The following is a 7462-nucleotide window of genomic DNA, read 5'->3' on the forward strand; positions in this document are numbered from 1 at the left end:
GCTGTTTAGAGTGACTTGCAAGGCATGCTGGGTAGGGATGGTTAAGAGCCTGTGGCTGCTTTGGGGTCATGACCCACCCCTCACTAGCTATTTGACTCACTTGGGTGAGTGACACACTATCTATGAACTTGAAGTTTTCATTTGTAAAATAGGAGCCTAAGGTGATGTGCATAGCGTCCCTGGCATGCAATAAAGCCTGGGTTCTTCAGAAAAGTACCTCGGTAAATTCCCGTTATTCTTTTCAGGAGGGATAAGCTCCTGCTGTTTTGTCACATTTCCTGTCTTTCTTTCTCAGGAGGTCTTTAAGTATACCAAAGATATCTGTTTATCTGAGTGCTTTTTGCAAGGAGACAAGAGAGTGGAAAGAATGATCCGCTGAGTTTTATTTTTAAGCATACCATAATCCTAAGCAGCGGTTGAATTCACTTAACAAATATTGATTGAACATTACTATGTGCCAGGTAAATACAAGTGCTCAGATGAGACAGAGAAAAGTAAAACACAGTCCTTGCCCTTGAAGAGTTTATGGTCCAAAGGGGGATAAATCTAGCACTCTCCGATAATGACCCTCAAGGCAGATGTAGTAAGGACCACAGCCAGGTAGGAACAAAGTGAATCAGGGGTTTTAAAGGAAGGGTAGCATTTTCCATGGGAGATTTTTATTACCTCAACAATATTCTAATAAAAATAATACCCTAATGCCCTAAGTAGTGATTTTCCTTTTTCTGTGCTCCCTTACATATCCTTATTCATACATTTATGGGATTTTTCTAGTACAGTCACAATACAATTTTGTGCTCTCCTACGTATTAGGTTATAAGCATTTCGCCTTGCTAACTAGTTTTCATCATAATTTCCATCTGTTGGTGAATGTAATTTCCGTTACGATCCCGTGCTGGGGGATAGTTGGGCTATTTCCAGGTTTTTTCACAGTTAAAAGTTATGGTGTAAGGAGTATCTTTATGCATGTAGCTTTTTTCTTCTTTAACATCATTTTCTTTAGCTGAGCTCTGGAAAGTAAGATTGATGGGGCATAAAGGGCATGAACACTTCTCTCTCTCCTGAAATATATTGTTCCATTGTTCCCCCCTCAAAGGGTTGGGCCCATTTACAGCATCACCAGCAATAGATGTACCTATTTCACCAAAACCGTGTCAGCATTGGATGGTTTTTGTTTGTCCGCTTTTTCAATCTGCTGACTTCATAGCTAGGCCATGATACCTCGTCGTTATTTTAATTCACATGTCTCTATGCTTCCAAACCCTTCCTGGTTGTACCTCTTACGTGACTCCCCTGTTCAGGTTGGATGAGCAGGATTTCCACAGGCAGAAAGCTGGTGAACCGGCACTTGGGGAGAGTCAGGCAGGGAGGTAGGAGAGTGTGGCGTGTGAAGGAACACAGACGATTGTGGCGGAGGTGTAGGGTATACAAAAAAGAGAACTGGTGGAGCTGAGCCTAGAACATGGAGGAAAGTGGAGGCCAGTGTGTGCAGAAGTTTGTTTTGAATCCTATAGGGTTTTAGTTTAACTTATACCGTGTACCTCTTAGGAGTGAACAACTGCGATGACCTGTCTCTCTCTTCTAACTCTGATGAACCCATGGGCCCAGCAACCAGGAATAACCAGCTCCACATGCCCCTGTTGCCTCACTTCTTTTCCACCTGGGGCCTGCTGATTGCCATGGCTCCTGCTCCACCTGGCTCCCACCCACCTGTTTCCCCTCCTCCATCGTCAGTTTCACACTCCTGTGTACCCCGGCCCCTCCTCTCCTTGGGTGTCGTCCGACACTCGCTCTCAGTGCATGGCATGGCTCAGTCTACTTCTGATGTGGGCTCGATCCACCTGACCCAGCCCGGGACTCAACATCAGTCCCAGGCATTGGACCCGGGTTCTGCACTCCCCCTGGCCCCACCCTGGCCCCCTGAGGGATGTGTTCTGTCTTCCAAGAGGGTTAAAACCCACCAGGACTGGTATGGAGCCATCCACAATGTCTTTCCTCTTCTACCAGGAAAACTGGGAAGCCTGAGACAGAACTATCGAGGAGAAGAGTATGTTGTCCTTTGAGAAAACACCTATGCCTTCGTTTCTGAGAACTGCTAAGCCCCAGGGGGTTGTTTTTGCCCCACAGAGCTGATAGACCTTGCAGAGAATCATATTTCTTCCGGCATGTCCCCAGCTGACAGAGACAAAAGCTGACAAATGGTACCAGGCACTTTCCCAGGCTCAGTCTTGATAACCATAGAGAGGCCTCTGGAAGGTAAGGAGAAGGCCCTGAACCAGGAGACCCAGTCTGTGGGAATGAGCCATGCCAGGCTGTGCTATGCTTCTAAGGACCTGGGGGAGAGGCGTGGCAATTGTCACACATTCAGTTTACTGGAATCTTATGTGATAGTGTTTGCAATTATGAAAATCCCAAATGTGAAATAAGGCTCCCTAGACAATGCCCTGGGGGCACCCTCTGGCCCAATGGTTGCACTTCTGAGTTTCCATAAGCAGACTTTTTTATAGAAAGCCCTTGGTTCACCACTTCCACCTGCATGTTTTTGGGAAATTTCTTCACCCCTCTAAGCCTTAGTTTCCTTATCTGTGAATTGGGAAGAATAAAAATCAAAGCAGGGTATTGTGAGGATTAAGTGAGATAACGTATGTAAAAAGACTTAGTGTCTAGAGACACTCCATGAATGGTAGTTGTGATAATTTGGGTTGATTTGGCTGCCTGCCTCTGCTCCTTTTCTGAGTGCACTGGCTGGAACACCCATGATGAGGTTGTTGAGCCTCTGGCCCCAAGCCCTGAGAGGTACCACATGCCCAGGACCACTCCCTCCACCCACATCTGCAGACCAGAGCTCTCTTTCAGACCTAGGTGGTTCAAAACGTGGGTCTCCTGATGCCCACCCATGTTAAGAGCAACTGTTCCTCCAAGGCAGGCAGAGGAGGACAACCTGGTACCCATGGGCATGAGCACCACAGCCTCCTCATTCGCTGGGCCCTGATGGGAGGGGCTGCACCCAGGGGCCCAGGGTGGGGGCTTTCCTGAAGGATCGTGGCTTCCACACTGGTTAGGGGTCTTACAGAAGGTGGCACAACCAAATCCCAGCAGCCACAAAGTGCTCTGCCCAACCCACAAAGCCAACATCATTCTCTCCAAATGGGAGTTTGGGGAATGCTAAAGGTTCCATCCCCGGGTGCTCTGTGTGGACAAGCACTGCTCTGTCTCCACAGGTGGAGGACGGTGTGAAATCTCGTCTGTGGCAGCCCTGTGGAAACAACAAAGCACTCCACAAGTGTAAGGGATGACAGCTGTGATTTCTGGCATGAGCCACATCCTCTACAACTTCACTGGCCTTTGAAGACCATCTGCAGGTACTACGTGTAGATAGTTAAGCAGATTGCATGGCTCATCAGCACGGTTTTTCAGCTCTTGCTTTCTTTTCTGACAAGACAGATTAACTCACATCCCATCAATCTGGATAGATGCCCCCAGCTGTGAGCTGTGACAATGATATCATTCAGATTCTAAGCTTGTCCCCACACTCACCTGGTGCACACCCCTGTGGGAATTCTGGCAGCTCTGAAAAGTAGAAAAACAATTGCTTTTGATCTTGGACTACAGTTTGCTCTCATGTTGTGGGAGAGCAATTATTAACTTGTCTTAACTTGACATTTAAAAAATCTCAGTTTCTGTGTTCTATTAACTATATCCCACCAGACAGTGTAAGACAAATGAAGGAAAAGGTAAAGCTTTGAACATTATCTTAGGGACTAGTTGGAGGAAAATCAAAAAAGAACAATCATATTAGCATGTCTTAAGTGCCTCCCTCCGATGGATCTGGCCTACATTCTCCTTTTATCCTCACAATAACCTAGGGACCTAGTATTGCCATCTTTGAGCAAATGAATCTTGGTTATTGAAAATTTTATCTGATTTTTAAAATGAAAAATAAATTAGGCTTTAAGTCCAGGTTTCTCAATGCAGTGACTTCACGGATCCTTTTTTCCCTACACCAAAACAGGAGTTCTGGTAAATGTGTTGCTATCATGATTCTTGTATTTTCTCTGGATACTTCCCACCTGTTCTCCCTTGGGCAGGCCCACTACTAACATTTGCAGGGGCCAAGGCAAGAATTTAAATGGGGGCTCCTAGGCACACGGCTCATGCCGCTTCTCTATGCACCCCTGTTCTGTTCCTCATGACAGAGGGCCTTGCATGCATGTGTGCAAACAACCCTGCCCAAATTCCATTCACAGGCTCCCGCCTGAGCACCCTTGGCCACCTCTTGGACCCCGAGGTATGCACATCAGAGCACTGTCCACCTTTGAGAGGATGGATCTGGGGAAGCGTTCATCAGAGGCCCGAGAAGAAGGCTTGGGGCCATTTCAGCAGAGAATCCCAGGGCCCCTGGTACCCAGAGCCTGACCTGGAAGGCATTCCTTGTCCTTGGCTCCCCTTGGCTCCTTGTTCTCACTCAGTGGGGAGGGGCCCAGCCAGAAGAATGCCTGAGCGGGTCCTGTGAAGCAGAGGGGACAGGACGGAGACCTCGACTGCCTGGATCCAAGGGTGAGACTGCCTTTGCATTTAGTGCTGGGTGCCACTGCCAGCCTGCGTCAGCTGGGAAGCCAAGGGGAGAAGTTTTGGCTGTCCTGGGCCCAGAGGACCAATAAGCACATCCATGGACCCAATGAGAGACCCCAAAGTGGAACTCAGGGGGACCAGATGACCTTGCCACCTAAAAAGTTTTCCTCTGATGCTAAAACTTGATTTGTTCTGTGTTTCGTTTTAAAAATTATTTTTAAGTCTAAAATTCCTCCGTTCTTGCTTCACATTACCAAAACAACATTCATCTGGGAAATCTCAAAGCAACTAGAAACAATTTTACAAACAGAAGAATGAGTTACAAGAGAGGCTCTCCAAGCTCGGAAGTTGGGGAGAGGGACAAATGGCCTTGAGGCGAGATGTCCCTGTTTTCAGCCCCTCCCCCTGATGCTGAGGCCTCACTCTCTGGGAAAGGCAGAACGGTAACCATTGTGTGTAGCTCCGGGTCTGGAATAGCTAAGACCTGAATGAACACATTAGAGTTTGGATTTATAAGGACTAGAATTTCCAAGAGAAAATAAGCCCTATGCTTTAAGGAGAACCAGTCTGTGGACACGGCAGGAAGCTGGAATTTTCTAAACAAAAACCCTCAACCCTCACAGCCTGAAAGCAGTGAGCCAAGTCTGTTAGTCTGGGAGAATGAGGATGGGGTCTCAAAAAAGGGGTAGGAACTCGTTTAAACTGGCCACAGGCAACTGTGTTTGATACTAGATATGCAGTTTCTGCAAAGAATGTGTATCCACACTAAATAAGAGGAAAGCGTTTAATTCAGGGGTTCTGGGTGTTTTCTACTGACAGAATATTTTCTTTAATGACAGAACCCAGTGGTCTTGTACCCAGGAGCCTGAGACCATTGGCCAAAACTGCTTGGAGCAAATGCAAATTTTCTTCTATTATGTGTTTTCAAAATGTATAAAAATTGTGTCTTCACTTCCACTAAAATTCCCATTTGTTTAACGGAAAGCTCTAAGGCCAGCAGGTTCTTGGGGGCAATAAGTGTGAGGCTTCTACTTGTGAAGGGAGGTCTGAAGCAGGTGAGTGATCCAAATCCAGATGTTGTGACTGATTAATAATCTAGAAGGCTGACTTCAGCCAAGGTACACGGGAACAGTGACAGCTGATGGCTGATGTGGGTTTCTGTTCCTGAGCCGAAATTCTCGTCTGCCTCAGGCCTCAGCCAGGTCTAATACACCTGCTGGCCTTGTCTGTGTAGTACCTTGGGATCAAGAGAGAGGCCTGAGTCCACCCTTGTGGGAAAGTGGATCAGGGGAGCATCTTGGAGAAGGAATTCCAAGGTGGCCAGCGGTGACCAAAGGAGAGACAGCAAGCCATCACCCGGCAAACAAGCTAAACACCACCTGGAAAACAAAAACTGTCCCCAGGATCCTGAGAAGTACTGAAGAGGGAGACAGAGCTACTGGAGCCAGGTCAGTGGGAGTGCAAGTGTATCAAGGCTTCCATCAGTATATATGGCATCTTTTGCAAACTACACAACAAGGGGCCCGTTGAGCAATCAATTACAAAAAGGCTGATTTCAGCCCCACTTGTCACCTTGCTTAGGCGCTTATGTGCTTTACACAACCTGCACTTACAGAACGAAGCTGGTTGGATGTTAAAGAGAAGGTGACCCTAAAAATTGCAGACCTTGTAAGCACTTGGGTTGTAAAAATAATATTTCTCCAAATTTTCTGGTAAAATCAGTGCTCTAGATCAGGGATTGGCAAGCTACAGCCTGTGGACTAAATCCAGCTTAGCACCTGCTTTTGCAAATATACTTGTATTGGAACACAGCCATGCTCACTCACGTGGATATTGTCATGGCTGCTTTCACAATGCAGTGGCGAAGCTGAGTAGTTGCTACAGAAACTGTACAGCTCACAAAGCCTATTCACTGTCTGATCCTTTAGCAGAAAATGTTTTCAAACCTTGCTCTAGAGAGGGGTGCCGTGTGTTTCCTGTGGCTTTTGCTCACCTCTTGGTACACTGCTGATTACCTTTAAAAAACAACTGTAACCAGTTTGAAAAGCTGGGGATCTATCTATCATTGAATCTCAGAGTCAATAAAGGAAACACTGAATCCACTGCTGTAGGACTCACTCTCCCAAATAAAGAATTGATGACTAGACAAAAAGGAAAGAAATGGGTTTGCTTTAGCGGGTTTGCTAGAAACCATTAAATTCTGGTCTTTTCTCTCTCACTCGCTGCCTGCCCTCCCAAATGTTATAAAGCCTTGAAATGTCTTCCACATCCAAACCTTTCAATCTATTCCCCATCACCAGCCAGTTTCAGGCCTTAGCACAGCTCATCCCTGGACCATTTCTGCAGCTTCCGAACCAGTTTCCCTGTCTCCAATCTTCCTCTTCTCCCTCCCACGATTGCCGAATTAATCTTCCTTAAGATAGTACTATTGCTCCCTTCCTTCGATAACTGCTCACTGCCTACAGCAAGAATTTCACCATCAGGCATCAAAATGTCCTGTTAACATTTAGATGCTCAGACCCCAACCCCCGCAGAATCTGATTCTGTAGAACTGGCCTTGGACCCCCAGCCTGCGTGTTTTTAAAAGCTTGGTCCTAGATGATTCTTTTTTTTTTAATTGACATGTAATATTGTATTAGTTTTAGGTGTACATCATAATGATTTGACATATGTATATATTGCAAAATGATCACCACAATAAATTTAGTTAACATCTATCATTACAGTTTTTTTTATCTTAGTGAGAACTTTTAAGATCTACTCTCTTCGCAACTTAAAATATACAGTACAGTATTGTTAACTGTTGTCACTATGCTGTACATTATATCCCCAGGACTTATTTATCTCGTAACTGGAAGTTTTTACCTTTGGACCACTTTTGTCCATTTCA

This window comes from Equus quagga, chromosome 2, assembly GCF_021613505.1.
Source record: "Equus quagga isolate Etosha38 chromosome 2, UCLA_HA_Equagga_1.0, whole genome shotgun sequence".
Taxonomy (NCBI): domain Eukaryota; kingdom Metazoa; phylum Chordata; class Mammalia; order Perissodactyla; family Equidae; genus Equus; species Equus quagga.